The sequence below is a fragment of the Stenella coeruleoalba genome (assembly GCF_951394435.1).
Source record: "Stenella coeruleoalba genome assembly, chromosome: 14".
In the NCBI taxonomy this organism is placed as follows: domain Eukaryota; kingdom Metazoa; phylum Chordata; class Mammalia; order Artiodactyla; family Delphinidae; genus Stenella; species Stenella coeruleoalba.
The window spans coordinates 11891171-11915271 of record NC_137160.1 but is presented as its reverse complement, the minus strand read 5'-3'; the positions used below and the strand labels follow the sequence as shown (position 1 = coordinate 11915271).

The window sequence follows — 24101 nt, the reverse complement described above, 5'->3', positions numbered from 1 at the left end:
TTTAAAAATGTCTTTTTGATCACTCAATGGAAATTGAATTTGGAAGAAAATGTTTCCCTGTAAGTAACCATTGTTGACAGGAGTTCAAAGTGAAACCAGTGAAAGTGTTTTAAAAGGCGACATCCTATCCTATTGTCAGATTTTGCTTGGATTGTGAAATATTTGCAAGTTGAATGCAGAACAATCTTGGAATTGACAATAGTATTCATCCTGCTTTCTTTCCGCTTTATGTACAGAAAGTTATCTTGTTGTGTGTGCATGTACATGCATACGTTTGAGTGTGTATGCATGTGTGCTTTCGCCTAGCTTTTCCTTCCCTGGGGAGTGAACAGCCCTGGTAACCGCCACTGTTACTTTGTCTCTCTAGCTCCTCAATTTCTGTTGCATCACTTTCCAATCGTGTCCAGAGAGGATTGTGATATTGAAATAATAGTATTATGTAAGAATTCCCTGGCCACATTACCTACTCATTCTTATGTGAATTAAAATGACATTTTAAATGGCTGAATGTACAGACTGCACAGAATAGCTAAGAGTAGGCAAAGAAACATGTTTTTTTCAAATTCAGCTATTAAGTTGTAAGATAAAGAATTACGTGTATTTAAACAGTTTTTTCAATAAATGACCAGTGTTTATATATGTATGTCCCCCTCCATATTCTTTCCCATTCATTCAAGAAAAAACAAGATAGAACAAAACAAAAAGAGGGTGTTCTAATATTCCAAAAATATATTCTTTGAGATGTTTGTACCGCATCTATTCTGAGGAAGGACAGTGAACAAAATACTTTGTTGATCCATTCTATTCCAGTAGATTGGGACTAAAAGTAGGACAGAGTTTTGTTGAAATTCAGATTTATTTTGAGGCTAAGTCTATTTCTTTGTAAGGATAAAAATAAATCACCATAATTAAATGATTTTAATGATGAATTTTATGTTCTTTTTTGTGTCTTGGACATCCTTCTCTCTCTTTTATGGCTTAAATTCTTTCCCATTCTCATGAACCAACTTCTGCCCCATCACTTGTACAAAAACACCTCAATCAATCACCTAATAATGACTTTCTTTTCTTTAAAAATCCAGTGGCTTTCTTTCAGTGTTTGTCTACTATCTTAAAGCTCTTGGAGCCTAGGATTCCTAACTGTTTAAAAACTTAGTAGCCATTTTTAAAACAGTTTTAGTTTTATAGAAAAATCGAGGAGAAAGTACTGAGAATTCTCATATGCCCCCTCTTCCCTCCCATACATTTCCCCCTATTATTATTATCTTACATTAGAGTGATATGTTTGTTCAATCAATATTTTTTAAAGTTGAAAAGTATTTTTATTGCAGATAGTTTCATACACAATGTTAGTGATATTGATTTCCATCCCCTCCCACGATGGAGCCACATTCCGATCTCATAAAAACATTCAAGTTACACGATAGACGTTTTCATGTTTCTCTCTTTTTTAGTACCTGGGGGTTTGCTTTCGCTAGGTTTTCTATTTTAACCCATGCTTCTTCTCATTCTTTCATTTTTAGCTTCTCTCTCAGTTTCTCTGCTTTAAACTGCTGGGTGCAGTCATCAAATAGTTTTTGGTTCATCTCCATGAAGAGTTTCAGCGTGTTGTATTGATATATCAAGCCACGCCTTGTCTTGTTCCAGTGGGTCTTTCAGTTGTGGTACAAGGATGGAAACATGATGGGCAGAATCTTTGCTGCATTGTCACTGATTAGACTCATGATGTACTCGTTATTCCAGCAATATGGCACTTACTCTGCCACCTGGAAGTGGGGGCTAGAGACACACTTGGCTAAACGCTTAATGATCTTCACAAACTCTTGACAGTTCAATGACATCTAGAATCTCTTCTAATTCATTTAAGAACATTACTTCTTTTAGACTGTGAGTCTTTGGCCAGTGCTTGAGAAGTGCCATCACCACTGGTTCAGTGAGGGTGCTGTCCTTTTCTAAAAACTGAACGACACAGTGTGCCAGCTGAGGATGGTAAACGATCAGAGACTTCACTTTTTCCAAAGTTAATAACATCTTCAATAAGAAAATCTTGTGCTCTTCTTTCAGTGGTAAGGCAAATCCTTTTTTTAATATTTTATTGAAATATAGTTGATTTACAATGTTGTGTTAATTTCTGCTGTACAGCAAAGAGATTGTTATACACACACACACACACACACACACACACATATTCTTTTTCATATTCTTTTCCATCATGGTTTATCACAGGATAATGAATATAGTATCCTGTGCTATACAGTAGGACCTTGTTGTTTGTCCATCCTATTTATACTAGTTTGTATCTGCTAATCTCAAATTCCCAGTCCTTCCTTACCCCACCCTCCATGCCCCTTGGCAACCACAAGTCGTCCTCTATGTCTGCGAGCTGTTTCTGTTTAATAGATATGTTCATTTGTTGTTTCTGTTTAATAGATATGTCATTTGTGTTGTATTTTAGATTCCATGTATAACTGATATTATATGGTATTTGTCTTTCTCTTTCTGACTTACTCTGCTTAGTATGATAATCTCTAGGTCTACCCATGTTGATGCAAATGGCATTATTTCATTCTTTTTCATGGCTGAGTAATATTCCATTGGATATATGTGCCACATCTTTATCCATTCATCTGTTGGTGGACATTTAGGTTGTTCCATGTCTTGGCTGTTGTGAATAGTGCTGCTATGAACATAGAGGTGCATGTAACTTTTTGAATTATAGTTTTGTCTGGGTCTATGCCCAGGATTGGGATTGCTGGATTATATGGTAACTATTTTTAGTTTTACAAGGAGCCTCCATACTGTTCTCCATTGTGGCTGCACCAATTTACATTCTCACCAACAGTGTAAGAGGGTTCCCTTTTCTATACACCTTCTCCAACATTTATTACTTGTAGACTTTTTAATGGTGGCCATTCTGACTGGTATGAGATGGTACCTCATTGTAGTTTGAGTTTGTGTTTCTCTAATAATTAGTGATGATGAGCATCTTTTCATGTGCCTATTGGCCATCTGTTTGTCTTCTTTGGAGGAATATGTATTTAGGTATTCTGCACATTTTTCAATTGGGTTGTTTCTTTTTGTTATTGAGTTGTATGAGCTTTTTGTATATTTTGAAAATTAAGCCTTTGTCAGTTTCATCATTTGCAAATATTTTCTCCCAGTTCATATGTTGTCTTTTTGTTTTGTTTTTTTTTCTTGCTGTGCAAAATCTTATGTTCAATATTGATGAACCAATATTAAAACATTATTATTAACTAAAGTCTGTGGTTTACTCTTTGTGTTCTACGGTTCTATGGGTTTTGATATATATATATATTGTCATGTTTCTACCATTATAGTATTATACAGAATAGTTTGCCTAAAATATCCCTTCTATTCCACCTATTCCTCCCTGCCCACTGTCTCTGATAACCACCATTTACTCTCTGTTGCTATGAGTTTGACTTTTTTATATTCCACACGTAAGTAAGGTCATGCAGTATTTGTCTTTCTGTGTCTGGCTTATTTCACTTAGCATAATGTCCTCAATCTCCATTCATGTTATTGCAAATGGCAGGATTTCCTTCTTTTTAAGACTGAATAATATTCCATTATAGGTATATACATATGTGTGTGTGTGTGTGTGTGTGTGTGTGTGTGTGTGTGTATGTATACACATACCTCCCATTTTCTTTATCCATTCATCTGTCAAGGGACACTTAGGTTATTTCCACATCTTGGGTACTGTGAATGATGCTGCAATGAATATGTGAATGCACGTATTTCTTTGAGATAGTGATTTTATTTTTCCTTTGAATATACCCTGAGAAGTAGTATTGCTGAAACATATGGTAGTTATAGTTTTAATTTTTTGAGAAACTTCCGTACAGTTTGCCATAATGGCTGTACCAGTTTATAATTCCACCAGCAGTATATAAGGCTTCCCTTTTCTCCTCATCCTCAACATTTGCTATCTTCGACATTTTGATAAATATCCATCCCAAGAGATGTGAGGTGATATCTCGTTGTGGTTATAATTTGCATTTCCCTGATGATTAGTGATACTGAGCATCTTTTTATATACCTGTTGGCTGTCTGTATGCCCTCTTTAGAAAAATGTCTATTCAGGTCCTTTGCTCATTTTGTAATTGGGTTATTTGTTCTTTTGCCATTGAGTGTTATGAGTTCCTTTTATATCTTGGATATTAACCTCTTATTGTACATACAGTTTGTAAATATTTTCTCTCGTTCCTTTGGTTGCCTTTTCATTTTGTTGATTGTTTCCTGTGCAAAAACTTCTAGGTTTGATATAGTCCTACTTGTTTATTTTTGCTTCTGCTGCATGTGCTTTTATTGTCATTGAAAACAATCACTGCCAAGAACAATGTCAAGGAGATCTTGCCTCTTTTTTCTTCTAGGAGTTTTACAGTTTCAAGTCTTAGGCTTATATCGTGAATCCATTTTGAGTTGATTTTTTTTATATGTTATCCTTCTTTTCTTTGCTCGAAATATAAGCATTCTACTCTTTATGTATATTTTGGCAACAACTGTATTCTGTAAATTCCCCACTTGTATTTGTGGCCCTGGTTTCTATTCATTTAATACAAATTCAGTCATAATTTTTGTATATTTGTAACATTGACAATAAAATTAGGTTTAAATTAACATTGAGCCAGCTATGTTTTCACAAGGCACCACAGTGGCTGAAAGCTAATGTGTTTTCTTTTATTTCTTTTTCTGTATTAGGTAAAATGTTTTTGTGAGAAAGTGCTTTTCAGTTCATGGGTGTTTATACTACTTTCTGTTGCTCAACACACTTGTTTTAATCCTCTAGTCATGGTCTAAATGATATAATATGCTAGCCCACCGGGCACAACTAGACTTGAAAAAAACAGTTTCATGCTAGGTGTGGCTCATATGAGCCTTTACTGCTGGACCTTTACAAAATCATCCCAGAATATCTGCTTAGTCAGTAAAGATAATTTGTCCTAGCATCTCAAAATTTGAAAAGTTATCAGGAAGAAGAACATAGTGCATGAAAGTCATAATAATTTTGCCACCTGAAGGATACAGGTTAGAGGTAAACTTTATGATTTTAATAAGAACATGCAAGTTGTCCCATTTTTTCTTTTCATAGAGCAATCTCCAGCTTTCTACATTTAATTACACTTGGCTTTGGAAGACCTCATAGAACTTCCGAAATGCTGTGCATCACACCTCTGTGGAACTTGAGGAAATGATTTTATTTTCCCTTTCTAGTTTTATTCCACTGGGGTAATAAAATAAAGACTTTAAATTTGAGATTTATGACTGCCTCTTTAAGCAGTGCTGGGACTTCTGTTAATGGTCTGACTTACTAGATTGAAAACTTTATAAAGGGCTATATTTTTTAAATGCATGATTGTAAGACTGTGTTGTACAATTATGCACACATGAAAGAAAAATACAGAGCTAATAAGGATATCTGTGAAATGCATACTCCTAGAAACACCAATCCTCACAATATGGACAGAATTCTTTATTTTCCTCTAAACAGAGTTGATCACTGCTTTATAATCCTTATGGATAGCTGGCTTGTCCTAATTATCTTCTCAGTCCTGAAACATGTATTTCTCATATAGCAGGTATTCCATTTAATAACTACTGAAATGAATTTTATATAAATAGAATTTTCTCCAAATACCAGAAGACTTAGAAAAAATGGGAGAAGTTATGCTGTTCCACAAAATATTTATGTAAAAGGAAACATTTGAAGGAAAGTATACTTAGTGCATTATCATGAAATGTAGAAATACAAAGTTGGAATGTTAAATTATTGCAAGGATTTGGAAGTAAGTCTGACATATTTTGTTTTAATTACGTGCCTCAATACTCACCACATAAGACCTCCCACTGTGTTGATCACATGATGGTCAACATTATTATCAAATATTTTTTATTGCTAGGCAAGATATGGAATAGAATCTTGAAATTATCTAAATAATTCAGTGCGCATAGACTCTAAATTCAAATATGTCAGGCCAAATAATACACTTTTGACATTTTATTCATTAAAGTATTTCTCAGTCTCAGCTGTACTCAATGATGAAATTAGCATAAATCATCACTTCTGACTTTTGTCTCAAGCCTTTTGAGAAAAGCAATTGAATAAAAAGGGAAATTGTTTTGCTAGATTCAAGTAAGTAATGTAAAATATTATTCTGATTCTCATACATTTTCAGACACTTATGAGAGCATGCAATGAAATAATAGATGTAAGATGCTTAGTCCTACACTGATGCAAGGCAAATATGCAATATTTGTTTGAAAACATTGTTGTCAGTTTTAAGTGGAGCTATCCTTCCTTTAGAATTCTAAATCATTCCATTAAAAATTAGAGACAATACATTGGAACACACAATGAACTCCAACCTGTCTTTATAAAAACATCTCTATACTTGCCTTTTGATCTGCTGGAAAGGGTTTTCTGATATACTGTATATTGATTATACATAAAACATATTAAATATATTAATTTTCTCCTTTTAATAAAGAGGTTATTTTCTACAGTTGAGTTTAAATTGACCAGTAAATATAAATTTAGTTAGGATTTCATCTTTGCATAGAGAAGACTAGTCTTAAAATCTTCACAACTTAAAGTATTTTACATTTGTATAGGTACCAACCAAGATATGTTGCTTTATTATTAGTGATTCAGCTTGAGATCTCATAAATTCATAATTTCAGTTGGTAGTGCCTAAGAAATATTTGTATTTTTTGTTAGTTTCAACTGATGATAGACTATAACAGAAATTAATAACATCACCAGAACTATTTACAAATATCAAAAATATTATTTAGATATAAGAGAAATTATAGATATAGTCATGCTGCCAAATCATGTCACACAAATGCAAGGTAACGGTCAGCATATATATGTGAGGACATTCTTACAGTACTAATTCCATGTGTCTATGAGTGAAATCACTGCACACAAATATTCACATCAAAGGTAGTGTTTTACTTTTGTAGCTGAGATACGTTAGTGCTGTTTCGTTTGGTGTGCTTTTCTATCTCACCTACCTGTATTATGATTTTGGGGGAGGGAGGAGGAGATATAAATGTTTACATTTATTGTGTTGTATGATGGCATCTTGTTCTAAGTGTGCAGCTCTTCCTCTCTCTCTAACCCTTATGTTTGAAATGCATTGTTGAAAACAGCATTTTTCCTTCTCTTGCCTAAGAGGCTTGGGGACTAAAAACATGCAATTCCAAGTAAAGGATTAGGAGAGAAATGAAGTATTTTTGAGCTGAAGGGTATCATTAACTGAGGCACTGCTGAGATTGCAGCAGTTCAACACCACCATGTCAACCAAAAAAAAAAAAAAAGTTTAAGATACTGTAAAGGAATCAGCCATTAAAGGAAAGATAAGAAATATCAGAAAAAATTCTGAAAAATGATATAACTATTCTGGTTGATAGTACAAATCGTGAATAAATCGTATACTGCAAGGGAAACATGAAAACAGGTTAGTATCTAGGACGTTGTATGCTGAATTCCTAGAGAAAAAAAAGGTGATCAACATATTGTCCCTTGCATTTCCTACAGCAGTAGAAAGACCTAATCTGTTGAAATTGTTGACTTCTATTGGACTCTAATAGGAATATGTTGTTTTCTGAAGGCTAGATTACTTATTTATGTTTTAGAAATGTATTCTCTGTGGGTTTAGTCAATGTCTTCTTTTTTTTTAATCCCCAAATGATTGTACAGCAATGTCAAGCATGTCCACAGATTTGTTGGGTGACACTGAAACCAAAACTTGCTCTCAGTTAATGATTGAAGTTATTAATTACTAATTAATTATGAATTTCCAGTATTGATATTTTCAACTTTCTAAATTATCACATAACCAAAGGTATTAATTTCAACTCAGAAAGTTTGGAGAAAGAGTATAGAAAATTGATATTTTCCCTATTCAGGAAGGAGAAGGGGATAAGCAAGAGTCTCACAGGAAAGTGAGATGAAAATGCTGGAATAATTTCTATATCCAGCAATTAGTAAACACGGTTAGAATTCCCTAATTTTATTTGTAGTTGGATTAATTCCTATTATTTCATAAATGTCAGTACTTGTATATACACCCATGTAGAAAACTCAAATCCAAATGATGAACTTCCCACAGCATCTGCATAAGCATATTTTGTTGATTTCCCTCTCTTCTCCCCACCCTTAGACTCGAAACTCTTTGATGCTTCCTCTTTACCCCGTTCTTAAGCATTTGACACAGCCACCAAATGTCAATAGCTCATGTGTATATTTTGAATAAAATTAAAACAAGAGCTGAAAATGTTCCCATGACTGCCACAGCTCATTATGACAGAGTTGTGAAGATGTACCTTTTTGACATAAATAGATGAAAGTTGAGTATGTGCCAGGGCTTGGTTTGAAGCCATGCCTTCTTTCTTTATTTCTTATTCTGGATAGGAAACTCCAAAAATTAAGCTTCTATAACGTGTCCTAAACTATTATCCTTCTCAAGTTATTCCAAAAATTTGAAGAGGAAGGAACACTTCGGAACTCCTTCTATGAGGCCAGCATCACCCTGATACTAAAACCAGACAAAAATATCACAAAAAGAAAGATTACAGGCCAATATCACTGATGAACATAGATGCAAAAATCCTCAACAAAATATTAGCAAACCAAGCCTAACAATACATCGAAAGAATCATATAACATGATCAAGTGCATTTAACCCAGGGATGCAAGCATGGTTCAATACCTGCAAATCAATCAGTGTAGAACATCACATTAACAAATTGAAGAATAAAAAATGTATGATCATCTCAATAGATGCAGAAAAAGCTTTTAACAAAATTCAACATTCATTTATGTAGAAACTCTCCAGAAAGTGGGTGTAGAGGGAACATACCTCAACATAATAAAGACCACTTATAACAAACCCACAGGTAATGTCATACTCACTGGTGAAAACCTGAAAGCATCTCCTCTAAGATCAGGAACAAGATAAGGATGCCCACTCTTGCCCATCTTATTCAGTATAGTATTGGAAGTTCTAGCCACAGCAACCAGAGAAGAAAAAGAAATAAAAAGGAATCCAAATTAGAAAGGAAGAAGTAAAACTGTCACTGTTTGCAGATGACATGCTATACATAGAAAATCCTAAGACAGCATCAGGAAAATACTACAGCTCATCAATGAATTCAGTGATTTCAGGATAAAAAATTAATATACAGAAATCTGTTGAATTTCAATACACTAAAAAAAACTATTAGAAGACTAAAATGCCTAGGAATACACCTACCTAAGGAGATAAAATACCTGTACTCTGAAAACCATAAGATGCTAATGAAAGAAACTGAAGATGATATAAACTGATAGAAAGATACACCTTATTCATGGTTTGAAAGAATTGATATTGTTAAAATAACCATACTACCCAAGGCAATCTACAGATTCAATGCAATCCCTTTCAAAATACCAGTGACGTTTTTCACAGAACTAGAATAAATAATTTTAAAAGTTATACAATTTTAAAAGTTGTATAAACTAACACAACATTGTAAAGCAACTATACTCCAATAAAAATTAATTAAAAAATTTGTATAGAAACACAAAAATACCTGAATAGCCAAAACAATCTTAAGAAAGAACAGAGCTGGAGGTATCACACTTCTTACTTTCAAATGATTTAGCAAGATGATTGATAAATTAATGGCTGGATGGCTGGATGGCTGGATGGATGGAAGGAGAGAGCAAATATGGAAACATGCATTTAATTGTTGAATTTAGTGGTAGGTACTTAGATTATTGTATAATTCTTTCCAATTTTTGGCATGCTGGAAAACTTTCAAAATTGTAAAGCAAATACTAAAGGAAAACGCAAAAAGTGCTTTATATTGGCCTTATTAGTAGCAAATCCAAGACAGGGATTTTTGAGCAAGTGATATATATAAGGGAGTGCGCTTATGCAAAATCTTTGACAGAGTGAAGGAAAAATATATAGATTGATGCTAACAAACTTAAAGGTTAATGATTTTAAGTGGCTATTTGTTTTTCCCATAGGTAATGAATTAATAAAATAAAAACTAAAATTTTCTGATGAAACGATGATGTTTATAATTCCAGTTTTTGCTTGTGAGTAATCATTCTATTCAAGAAATTGTAATTCTTCAAACTGACTCCCCCCGCCCTTTTAAAGTGTTATTATATCCAAATAAGATTGGCATTAAATGTTGGCTGGAACACTCAAAGCTCACATATAGATAAAACAGTATGATTTGCCTGTTTGTAAAGCATCATATAGCACACACACATCATACAATTCAGAACTGCATGAAGTATGCCACTGTTTGAGTATAACATGGCATTTTTCGACTTGGGATTATTAGATCATCTAGTAATAGTGGTTCTTGAAAATGGAGGGTCTCAGAGGTTAAATGAATTACATAAAACCAGTCATTAGTCGTTAAGTCAGAGTTCAAGTTCTGACTTTTGGACTACAGATCTCATCTAAATCTACTCTGCCACCCTTCATTCCCAAGTAGTTTGGATCTGGGTGGACCCTGAATTAATAAAATTCTCATTAGATCTTTCCCCCTCCCGGCTGCGAGAAATTAATTTGAGCTACTGGAATTGGCAGGGACAAATCTCTTTCCTTCCTATAAAAAGAAGATCAAGTTGATATTACATTTCTGGGCTTGAAATAAATCTAATAGTATAATAATAGTCAGATTGAAAACAAATAAATGTTATATTTAAATGATTGAATTTCACTAAGTTAGAAAGCTAAAACATAATCATTACTAAATAAATCCTACAGCTTCCCTAAGAATCTTGGATATTTAGATACATATTAACTGTTCAGCTGGAGAGAATGTTCTTTTTTCTTCACCCATATGTATGAACTATTCAAGTTATTATCTGATAAGGTTACTTTTAAAAATCACTATACTTCTGAGGTGGTACACTTAATATTGAAAACCTGGAAAATTATTATTTGCAAAAAAATAAAAAAGCTAAGTACATTTGCTGTGATTTAGGAAGTACTGTTAACTATCCCTGAATAAACTGCTTCTATAAATATGTTTTTATTTTTTGTTTGCTTATTTGTTTACAGGTTGATAAAATAAAGTTACACATGACACAAATCTGTTTATTTTGATAGCTGAATCACGACTTAACTACTTCTAAAATTATACTAACCAATGCTTGGCTATTAAGGTTGCTGTCTGTTTCACAAAGTGCAGGTTTAATTCACTGTCAACAAGGTTGGTTCATTCATGTACGGCATTACATAAGATTCTAGGTTCTTTGTTAAAAAACATAAACGGGACTTACTGCCTTCTCCATTTTAGAAAATGCAACTATTTTCAACCTCCCTTTTGAAGACTTGTTATCTTTATATTGTATTTATGTTATCAGTAGGGAAGATATAGATAAACATTCGGCTTTGGGGTAGAATGGAAGGGGTAACAGGTGGTTCTAAAGGTTTTCTCTAGACTCAGGGATACCATAAGCTTTCAGTCTTGGTCCATTCACCTTGTAATGTGAATCCAAGAGATTATTAGGAGCACACCTATATACCAGATTCAAGATCAGTGAAACTCCAGTTAAGGAATACACACCTGACATTGCACCTGGTGGCCATGATTGTGTATTAAGTCCTAAGAACCAACACTGATGAGACCCAGATACTTAAAGGGTGGAGAGTTGTCTGTATTTCACAGACTGTGTTAAGGGCCCATCGTGGACACCTGTTGGGCTACATGACTAAACAGGTTTAAACACTAAAGGGTTTCCAGAGTCCTGTGTTGGATTTGTAAACACACACTCAACCCCATTTCTCATGTCCAAGCACATCCCAAATTCCGATTGACTTGAGCATCACGAAATGGGCTCAGGTTTCAGAAGACTCCTGTTGTGACATTTCAGGATGTGCCATGATGTTTTCTGTCTTCCATCCTGTCTTTTCAATAGCTGTCTTTGGTGCTGAGTACAGCCTATTGTGCCTTATCAATGCAATTATAAATCTGAATCCAGACCATCCTACTAAATCAAGCAGAGTTGGTGTTCAGGAGGGCTAAGATTTTTTTTCCCTATACATTAGAATTTCTTTTCCCCTATACTGATATTTTCTTACCTTAATGAACATTCTGTTCATACTATGACTCCATGTTGGATAAGCACCACTTACTCCCTTCCTCAAAACATACACATAAAATCACATACTTTTAAGCCCATGCTCTGGAGATCTGCTGTAACTTAGAGTGACTAAAGAAATAATGTACCTTGAACCACATTCAAATGCGTTTAGTCATCAAGCTATTGGAAAGAACAGTGGCTTTAAAAATTTAACAGTCCTTACAATCAGCGCAAGTGTTTTTTCGGCTACATGGCCGCATCCTACCAATTCTTATTATTTATGGGTGAGGGCAGTGAGGTGCTTTTCTAACAAGCACCTTCTGTGATTCTTATGAAGAACCTCAACATGCATGAAGTTGCTTGCTTATGTTTAGTTTTCTGGTTTACTCTTTTTGTGTGGAACACCTTAAGGATTTAGGGGGGAAAAAAAACAAGAGATGATTTCCATGTACATTCTTAATGTGACATAAGATGGCTTTTATAGATGTGAATTCAATACTCCTCTTTTAATCTTGGGATGAAATGTGGCTATAAACTGTGGTATATAAAGATAATTGCATGTACTAGAAATCTTGGAAAGAAGATCTAAGCTTCCTTTCTCATGGGAGATATTAAGGACTGTATTATCCTGTAAAATGGATAGGAAAGGGATCCCAATAATATGTTATACTTGCTCACAAAAGACGCAGCAAGATCCTCAGCATAACATAACTGCGCAGAGACCCACAAACAGTACAGAGCAGGCCGCTGCAGTGGGCGTATAGATGCTATCCTAGAAATAAATAACAGTGGCCATTCTACTCTAGAATCTACTATCATGACTAAAATTATAAACTAGCAATGTTTAATCCAAATACTATTTAAAACTTAGAGGGAATCTTTTTCCTAAATTGTATATTTACAATGGGCAAAGTAATTCAGAATGGCTGAATATGAAGGACAAATATATTCAAATAGCATAACCAATTAATATTCAGTGTTTTTGAAATAGATTGTGGTTAACTCTTGCCTTTCTTCTTTTATAAGAGTGTTGATTTGATCATTTGCATTTAGAATCTTTTTGCATCATATCTGTATATCTCCATCTGAGAGTAAAGACATTTAGAGTGAAGAGGGTTGTTGGGAGGCAAAAGAACAATTGGTTGCCTAAAGAAAGGAAAAGAGACTATCTAAATTCTTGGTCAAACATAAAGGGTACTCTATCCCTGACTATAGAAAATATTTGTGTTAAAATAAGTCATTTTTGAAGTTAAAGTATCCCACCTTTTCTGCATACGGTAATATATTATTTTCTATAAAATCTGTTGACTTACAGGAGATTCCCAAATACTCACAGTTGGGAATCACTAGGGAGAAAGATGTGTGGTCAGTGGCTATAATTTATTGAAAAATATATATCAATACACACACACACACTCCATATACATCCAGCCCTCCAAAGCACCCTGAGGAGTAGGCATTATTAATCTTCATTTTATAGATGAGAAATCCGGGGCTCAGCATACTTAAGTAACTTGCTTGTGGTTACACAGCTAATAAATGCTAGTACTGAGTTAACAGAAAAACAGGTCTGCATGGTCCCACACTTATTCTTTTTTTCCCCGTATTTGTCATTTTATTTTACTTTATTTTCATTGAAATATAGTTGTGTTAGTTTGGGTGTACAGCAAAGTGATTCAGTTTTACATATATAAATATATATGTATTCTTTTTTTATATTCTCTTTCATTATAGGCTATTACAAGATATTGAGTAGAGTTCCCATGCTATACAGTAGGTCCTTGGTGGTTATCTATTTTATATATAGTAGTGTGTATATTTTAATCGCAAACTGCTAATTTATCTCCCCCCTCCCCACTACCCACTTGGTAACCATAAGTTTGTTTTCTATGTCTGTGAGTCTATTTCTATTTTGTAAATAAGTTAATTTGTATCATAAGTGATATCATATGATATTTGCCTTTCTCTGTCTGGCTTACTTCATACTTATTCTTCACCATTATATGCTGTTCCCAGAGACAGAAACAGATGCCAAGAGGTAGAAACAAAGGATCTGAGTCTCATTGTTGACCAAGAAATCCAGAAAACAATCCCAGGCAGTCATAGAACCATATTACTGTTGAGGACCCAAATGATACCTTAAAATAAGACCCCTTTAAGTGGGATAACTTTAGTGAGTTTCTCTTCTTTGGAAAAAAAATAAGTAAATAAAATAATTAAAATGAGGCATGCAAGTGGGAAAAACACTTTTTCCATCAATGCCTTTCCATCAAAGATACATGTAAACAAATAATTTCAATGCAATACTTCACATAGCCGAAATCAGTATTTTGGGATACAGAGAAGAGGAAAAATCAAAAGGCTGTATGTGACTGTCAAGGAATATTTTGAAAGGAGGTACCATTTCAGATGGGTTTACAAGTAAAGGTTGGAACTTGTTATTTTTAGGAAGGGGGAAGTCATTTTCTTGCTAATGCAAGAAAAATGATGTGCTCTGTTGATATAATTAAGTACAAACGTTGTGCATAATTTGAGGACTCCTTCACCTTTACAAATCACTTAAGTGACCCTACATTTCTAGGGGCTTCCATAACTTCTGAACCATAAAACCTGAGTGATTAACAGTTTGAAAGAATTAATTTGCATTTCCAAAGCAAGACAGAGGTTTTTATTTTCAGTTGTCAACTTTCTCTATTAAAATGAACCCCAGGCTTTCAGAGATCACTTCATGGTTTTGCCCTTTTTCCTGCTGATCCATGTTGCCTTATACTGAATTTAAGGAGACTCAAGGTGGCTTAATTAAATTTGCTGAAGCTCTTTGCAAAGCCACATTGGGGGCAATTTAATTTTTTTTTCTGTTTAGCTGGTTAAGAAAAGAAATTCAGGCACAACTGTATAAAATACTGTTTTAATTAGATCCAAAGAGAAATGTGGCCTTGGATTCTTATTAAAGTTCCTTAATTATGAAAATTAATTTTAAAAGACATAGTAACTTTGTTTTACAAAAGTGAACATGTTTGTGAAGTTACTGTGCACTGTCCATGAGAAAAAAGGTAATGAGTCAAATTTTGTTCCTTTCATTATTTTTGTCAGTAAACAAAGTCTCAAATCAAGACAGGGTAATTTTCAGGAACTCCTGAAAAAAAAATAAAGTAAAAAAATAAAAAAGAATCAGACATAAATTCACATCTCAAAGTGTTAAAATTTTCCAAAGCAAGAAAGGGGAGCCACCCACTATGTATCCAAATGAATTTCTGAAGAAATACTTGAGCATATTTTTAGGCAATTAATATATATAGTTTGGCCTCTCTTTTCTAAAATATATTTCTTTTTAATAAAGTAAAAATCTCAGTAACAAAAATCAACAATAAATAAATTCAGTGCTAAATATTATAAACATCTCTCACATCTCTTCAGATGTCTAAGTAAATTATCATTGAAATTGTCTTTTCTCAATGAGATTGGTGAATGATTTCTGTGCTTTGGCAACTTGTACTTTCTCATCCCAACACACAGCAAAGAAATATAGATCCACATGCCTGATAAGTTGCAAAACTCTAACTAGTTTTATGGTTTCCATATATAAAATTGACTTAACATTAAAATAATGAATTTAGAACATCTTCACCATATCAGTGCACTGTGATGTAACCAAAATATTGCCTGTGATACTCCTGTGTGCACCATAGCCAGCTTAATTGTTTGAACAAAGTCAGTAACTTGTCATTGGTTTAAACATCCAATGTAATACAGTATACGATCAGTATATAATACAGTATTATATACAGATTGTATACAGTAATATACAGTATACAATCAGTATATTACAGAACTAGAAACACATTCAAATGGAGATAGAGGGATAGATTTCAGAAAAATGTTTACACACTTACTTATACTAACATATTGTCTCTCTGCTCTCTTTCACAGACATACATACATTACAAGTACATACATACCCTACTCTGTTTTCACTTTGCATACTCCAATTTGCATTATGTGAATAGTGCTACAGTTTGAAGATTAGTTATACTTATTAAATTCACTGGATAGATAGATATATAGATAGAGGTATAGATATAAATATAGATAGAGATGTAGACATAGATGTAGATGTATACATAAATATTGATTTTTTTGATTAGCTACTTGAATTTATCCATATAGATACAGTTTGAGATAATGAATTTCTATATTATTTCTCAGATGTGAATTTTTCATACTTTCCAATAATTTTGTCCACTGTTTACTATTTATGGTTATAATAAAATCTTGTCAAAATAAAGCATAAATAAAATATATTTCATTTCAAATTTCTATTAATTTTTGAAAATCAAGATTTGGCATGTAATTTAACAGACTACTTGGTGGAAAGATATGGCTTTGGAGCCATATCTAGACTGAATATATGCTTCGTCACTTAGAGCCCATGTAATGTAGAGAAAGTTGCTTAACAACTCTGGGATACAACATCCATATCTATAAAAAAGAGGATAACTCATACTTATCTCACACTCTATAAATATGTTATTGTTTGACTCAGAACCACTTATTCTCATGTTCTTATGTTTAATTCTTATGTTGAATATAAACATTTATTATTGTAGACATATATTTATATTTTTCTATCTCTCAAATTCTTTTTCAGTTCATTCAATGCTAAATTTCATTAGTGAATGATGAAACCATCATATTAAAACAGAGAGAAATATAAAAACACTGAACTGTATGAGTTTTAAGTATTATTTTGATGTTTATATTTGTTTTACTGTTGGGGAGTGGGAAATTATCTAATGAATATAGTCTGAGGAGAGATTGATAGCACATCATGGTAACACACATTTAAGTTTCTACCTCATCTTGTTTTCAGTATTAAAAAGGAGCAATGACCAAAAACAATTCCTAAAAGTGGTTTTCTTAATTGTTCACTGTTCATCATATCTATAAAATCTCCTCTAGGATTGAATTTGTTACGTTGCCTTTGTGGATTAAATTTGCTTTGCTATATCTCCAATTTTTCATCTTGTCTTTTAAACAGTTTGCTATCAAATTGTGGCCTAAGCTCACAGGGCATTATCTTCATGAGGAGAGTTCACCTCTGTAACACTGGAAAGTTGTGGAACTGAATTCAGGCAAGATGAGAAAGAGGCTTCAGGATTGTGTATTAAATTCTAATGTATTTTCATAAAATAACTTGCCAAGTGTTCATAATTAGGATATCCTCTCATTGTTATTGGGTACTTTATAAGAGACTATCTGGTATCAAGCTCAATGAAAACAATCATAACAATTTCTTTTCTGAAGTATATATATAGGTTAAAAATAATTTATTTTTTCTTATACATTAAAGTTGCATAAGTCACTTAATTCAAGAGTTCCTTTCACACATTTTATGTAATTTTCTTATACTCAGGCTTTTCCACTCATGTCAAGTTAAAGTTTCAAGTTGAACATATACACTGTTGACCTGAAACAAATAGACTGCCAGTTATTTCTCCAGCAAAGATGGGTTTGTTTGGGATTAGCAGAGAGTCGCAATTCAGGGTCTGCAACCATGGTGAGCCACTTGTGTGTCCCTGCAGGGGAAGGGAAGGAGGTCATTTTACAGAGGGGAAAAGGAAGTTGGAGGGCTATGGTAAACAGAGTCCATGGCTTTTCATTGGCTGAATCCTTGCCAGGAAAAAAGGGTAGTCTTTCTTCATGTTGGGCTTGGCTGTTGTCACAGGATATGAGAGTTCCTCTTTCTGGTCTCCCAACACCATTCAATTGAGGTTTCTGTTTATTAATTTTTACAATACTTTCCATAAGCCAAAAGGACCATGTTTATCTAAGTAATAGTTTTCTAAGAAATAAGAATAAACATCTTAAGCTAAGCTGGAAAAGTAATTAAAATTGAAACCAACACAACCTTTTTTCCCATTCTAAGAAATTTCCACTCAAAACTAGGCATGTCATTTTAAGGCAAAGCTATGTTGATATATATATAGAATATTTTGAACAATAGTTTGTAGTCATTTTGCCAGAATGGCAGTAATGCCATTGATCTAGTGAAAGAATTTTGTCTCATTTTTATAAATTTTTATCATTTATTTGCTTAATGTAGTGATAATCTGATGATATGAATGTAGCCAATTAAAAATCATCCATTTTTTTTAGATTTACCTTCATAAAAAATGAAGAATATATTTTGACATTTGTAAAAACTTCACTAGTATTTTGTGAGTGAAGTTAGCAAGAGGCAGAATTCTTTTTTGCTGAGTTATAATTGCATATAAAATGAATATAAATATGAAAAAAGTAAGAGAATTTCAGAAATGCTGGAACTCTTGGAATATTCTTGGGTGTAAGCTTGTACAAACAATGCTGCTGTGTTTGAGGGGATAAGGATTGCTTTAAAGCCATTCCTTATTCAATTCCAGAAAGATAATATCTAGGGGAGATATGTTTTCACTTAATCTCCTTATGCTAAGTGTGTAAGAGAAGAAATAGTCAGTGTGGGCTGTTATGTGCTCAACACTCACAATGAATTAGTTTAAGATGCATTTTGAACTTTAAGAAATAAAAACGATAGCTACAACTCTATATTAATATACTTTTTAACCATTTAAGTGGCATGCATTTTCAGTGCTAAACAGAAGGCCGTAAAAATCAACACTAGTATATTATTTATGCTTAGGTATTAATTGCTTGGGGATATAAAATGTCATTATTATTTTTATACCAGCTAACTGAAGTGGAAAAATGAGATAATTCTCACAAGCAGAATTCACATTTGCTTCAATTATGTGGATACTTCGGATGAAAAAAACTTTTATGTTATAATTACTACATCTTTCAACTTTATTTCATGTCTTGTCACAACGTTAATATGTCAGTTCCGGTTCTACCAATGCTAGGTTTTTGTTTTTTTTTCTTAGCACCATATGTTGTACTTTGCCGAGTATGTTCTAAAATTAAGTATGGAAATCTTAGGTATCAAAAGGCATTGGAAGAAATAGGATAACAGTTTCAAAGTTATCACAAGAAGGTGTAAATCTGTGGTGACATATACAAATAAGCATCTTAAGGATAGTCTTTTTAAAATGGACTCTTTTAAAGGTCCTTGTTTAAAGTATCTAATGCAAGCAGATAGAATTTTGGAAGTAAGCATCATCAGTTACTTGGTAGAACATGTGGTTTAAAGATTTCTTACCCAAGGCACAATATTGCACAGCTTTACAAGGGCATAAATATAATTTAACACACAGTGATCTAAACCTTAACTTGATTTATGACTGCTGACAGCATCTAAGCACAAGAAATAAAGGCAACAAACTTTCCTCAGTCGTTGGAATGCTTAATGTTAATTTTGTGTGCACGTAATTGGTTTTTTTTACCTTGTACCATAAAGAAGGTTTTCCTCCATTATTTTCAGTTTTCTCTATATCACATTTCAAGGGCATTAGTATTTGAGGCACATTTTTGCTAATCCCCTTTTCCATGCTTGGCCCTATCTAGGACAAAGGACACATTTTCTCCCAAATCTTGGGAGACTAGTTTACATTGAAGTCGAAGTGTTCTTATATAAAATAAGATAAACGAGTTAGCATTAACTGTTCTATTTTTACTTAGAACTTTAAAAATTGAGAGACTGGTTAAAAACAAAATTGTTATAAATGACTGTGATTTGGAGGAGAAAAATATATATATTAGAATGTTCAGTGTTCATTCAATAAGTATGCCTCAATTAATGACTGCAGTACACAATAAATGTTAGTATATCAATCAGGTCACCAAAGAGAATTGCATTATTAACATTCATTAACTTTGTAACAGATAACTTAATTGTACAAATAACCCAAAGCTATGTAATTAGGATGTGATTATATTCACATTTCTTTATGACAAAATGAACTTATAGTTCAAGTAACTGGTGCAAGTAAAAAGGAAAATGTGAAATGAGGTTATAAATCAACTATTAAATACTTATTCTCCTTTGCTACTGACTAGGTACAAAAGGATGTTTTAATTCTCTGTGTTTTAATAACAATTTTCTATTAAGTAATTTTGTAGAATTGAGCTCAATAATAGTCCCTCTTTTCACATTATAGTCAAAATGTTCCCTCTTTTCTCATTATTTGGGAAAGGCGGGACTGTTTTCTTGTTGCTTTAATTATGTTTATATTATGTGTATATTCATGGGCTAAAATAAGGAAAATTTAAACATTAGGATGTACTGCCTTTTTTTCAATCTTATTATAAATCTTCATTTCTTGCAGGGAGGGAGAAGTAGTCATTTATGGGTTAATTAGTCCTAACTCCATCCTTGGACAAAGAGATGTTGAGAATGCCAGCATCTGATAAAGACTGATGAAAGCTTAACTCTTGGTTTCAGGTGAAGTACTCGTGCTCATCTAGTATTTATATCTGTACTTCAACATTCTGGAACAGGACATCCATATCAAAAAAAAAATAGTTTACTGGAAATACAATAACTAGTACACTCCTTTTTATTGTGGCAGATAATTTTCTTTCCACTCAAAATTATGCACAATTTAGAATTTTCTATGCTTTAGATTGAATAAAGAACTAGTTTGACAAATAAATTGAAATCATATGAATATCTTAACCCCGATCTATTAACTATGGTACAATTGGAAGTAATGAATAAAACTCTCTGACTCCTAAATCATTGAATGAGAGAAGCAAAATTTAGTAGTACAGTCTATTCTAACATCATTTATTTTTGTGTTGTCCCCCAATACCTGTCTTTTTGTAATCCACAGCGTTGCTTGACATAGGTGAACTCACTCTCTTTCCGATATTTATTTGAGCATATTTTAAATTTCAAAGCCACCTGGCGAGTCAGCTCAACTTTCATGACTGTCTCCCTTCCAGCAAGATCTCCCAGGTTCACCTTATTAAGAAGAGATAACGTGTACTGCAGGTCTCCGATATGCCTGGCCCTAGGCTACCATTCATCAGTTCTGCTTCTCTTTAAATACAGTTTTCCATATTTTTGGTTTTTCCATGTCATGCTTATTAATTTTCAACAAAGAGATGAATGTTTGGAATGGCTACCAAGATATGTTTGTTTTAACACTCCCTGGTAGTTCTAGAGACAAAAATTCCAAAGGTTTGAAATCTAATTTTAGCCCTAATATTAGATTAGCAGTCTTAGGGTACTTTACTATTGTAACAGCCCTAAAAAGATTTTATTTTAGAATTTTAAATTTTTTAATGAAAAGTGATATATGTATACAGAAAAATGCACATACTGTAAGTATACAAATTAAATTTTTGCAAAATTAACACACCAGTGCAACCAGATAGAAATAAGAATTAAATCATTACCAACACCCAGAAGTCCCCTTCCACTCACTGCTGACTCAAGGAGAGCTATTTTCCTGACTTCCAGCAGCATAAGTATTTTTTATCTACTTTTTTAATATAAATTGTATCATAGATACTTTTCTCAGTGACTTCTTTTACTCCATGCTGTGTGATGCTCATCTAAATTTTTTCATGAAGTTGTAATCTTTCATTCTCTTTGCTAAATAGTATGTCATTTTGTGAGTAAACCATGATTTCTGTAGCACTGTATTTATCCAGTTTTCAGATATTATGAATTATACATTTATAAGCATATACATTTCTCTTGGGTACATACCTAGGAATGGAATTGTATCATATGGTATTCATATATTTAGTTGTTTTTTTAAAATAGCTTTACAGTATTCCAAAGAGTGTGAGCATTGTATGGAAGTTCTTGTTACTCCAGATGTGTGTCAACACTTAGTATTTTCTGTCCTATGACAAATGAAGTTGAGCACCTTTTCATTTTCGTGTCCCCTGAAATTTGAATAAATCAACATATATACACTACCGAAGGTAAAATAGTTGGCTGCTGGGAAGTGGCAGCATAGCACAGGGAGATCAGCTTGGTGCTTTGCGATGACCTAGAGGTGTTGGATAGGAAGGAGGGAAGGGAGGCTCAAGTGGGAGGGTATATGGGGACACGTACATGCATATGGCTGGTTCGCTTTGTTGTGCAACAGAAAGTAAAACAGTATTGTGAAGCAATTATACTCCAATAAAGATCCATTTAAAAAAATCTTAAGTTATTTGGATGCTTCAGAATCCAATGGTAACATGGAGAAATGGTATGAGTAGTCCATTAATTTCATAGTGACTGTATTTGTTTCATTTTGGGATTTTCTGTTTCTAGTTTGTGTTTGTTGAGGACAACAAATAACCCACCAGTTTTTCATTTTGTTAAGCTCCTGGGAAAGGAAAACCATTATTGCTTCTTTTTCTTCTATTTCTTAATTTCCAAATTACTTTTTTTGCATTCCTGGGAAATAGAGCCCAACTATATTCTGGATGAGTTTTATCATAACATACAATTTCACCTCAACCCATAACAAAAGAAACATGCACTGAGAGCTAAGTTACTGAATATGGCAGGGCTACTTATAGTAGCTTTTAAAAATACCTCTTCCATCATTCATATTTCTACAACCATTATCTGACCTCAGTTCCCATTAATTTTCATATTGTTTTAATAGAACACTTTACTACCTCAAACCTTCTTTCCAGTTTCTCCAGCTGCTAATCTGTTTGTTGCTTTGCTTCCAAATGGTTGTAGTGCTTTGTTGATTTAGTTTGCACCATTTGAGTCTGAGAGATGTGTTATAAGTATGTGCATGAACAAGTTTATGTGCGTGAACAAGTTAATCCTACTTTCCATGCACACTTTGTGGTTGCTTTGTTAGAAGTAGTTTGGGGATGGTGGGATTTGTGGGGCTTGCTTTTTTATAGAAAGTATAAAAATCACCAGAATCAACCCCATTGGTTTTGACTAATTTCCCTTTACACAAGCTGCTGCTGTCCAATGCGACTATGAGTTTTGCCACTTCTGCCAGAAGTATGACTTCTTCTCTGTTTAGGAGCAATTGTTTCATACAAGGAGTAGTATTTTTTCAGGAGTAGTAGAAAGGGATTCATTCTAACTTGCTTTTGTTACTGAGAGACCATCTGTGACAATTGAGGACAGGGATAGAGGAAAACAACACCCTCTCTTTGTCCCCCCATACCCCACTTGCTTACAAATAGTTGAGACTATCTATATGCACCATCCTGACCCTGTCAAACTTTCATATTGGCTCATATGAGTCAGCAGCACAGGTTTGGTTTCCTGAAAAACAGTTCTGAACATGTTAGCGACCTCAGAAAACTTCAAGATTTATCTCGATTTCTCAGACTGCTTTAAAGAATACTCCCTCTTTAAAGTCCATTTCAATCTCACCTGCAGTTATTCCTTCTCTCATGCTAAGCTCCAGCCAGATAAACCCTCTCGCCATCCCTTGAGGATCCTTTCTGTTTCTGCATCTCCAAATCTTTGCTCTAATCTGATTTTGGCTTTAAGTATCTTTCCCTCACCATCTTCACTTATCCAAATTCTATGTCTCTTTCAACTTCAGAGGAACTGACATCTTCCTGTTCAAGTGTGTGTTGGTCTCCCCAGCTTCAAAGCTTATCTTCTTTCAATTTGTTGAGTATATTTTTTTTCCACCCCACCATACTTTCTGTGTTCTCATAGAAGATTTGGTTATACAAGTCTTGACCACAAGTACATTCCTTCCATAATTTCTAACAGCATAGTTTCTTGCATGTTGTGGAATTAAACAAATATCACAGTATATTGTTTAAGATCTTCTTTTTTCACATTATGCTGTCTCTGAAATATGGATCATTATTTTTCAGTCAATGACATCTTGCAGTCACAGTGGCTAAGGAATAAGTGTGAGCCAGTTGTCCTTGCTTATGCATGCGAGAACTCCATCAAAGCTGGTCATGTTTTTGTCACTTCAATCAAGTTGTGTGCATTGTTGTCACTTTAAGTGTTGATTTTAATTGCCATTTAAATCTTCCAAAGATTACAAATTGCTTTAGCACTGAAACAAGAAGTTATTGTGTTCAAAGAAAGGGAAAGAAA

General features: G+C 33.5%; 1 long non-coding RNA gene and 1 pseudogene across 2 annotated transcripts in view; one reads left to right on the top strand and one right to left on the bottom strand.

Annotated features, from left to right (window-relative positions):
* The window catches only part of LOC307196842, a 258268-nt gene that overhangs the window by 82955 nt on the left and 151212 nt on the right, over positions 1-24101 (top strand). The gene's annotated exons all lie outside the window — the stretch shown is intronic.
* LOC307196946 (serine/threonine-protein phosphatase 2A 56 kDa regulatory subunit gamma isoform-like) lies at positions 1434-23466 on the bottom strand (annotated as a pseudogene). Its single transcript has 2 exons — positions 23412-23466; positions 1434-2078 (listed from the first exon to the last, which is right to left on the bottom strand). The product of its transcript is annotated as a serine/threonine-protein phosphatase 2A 56 kDa regulatory subunit gamma isoform-like (transcript).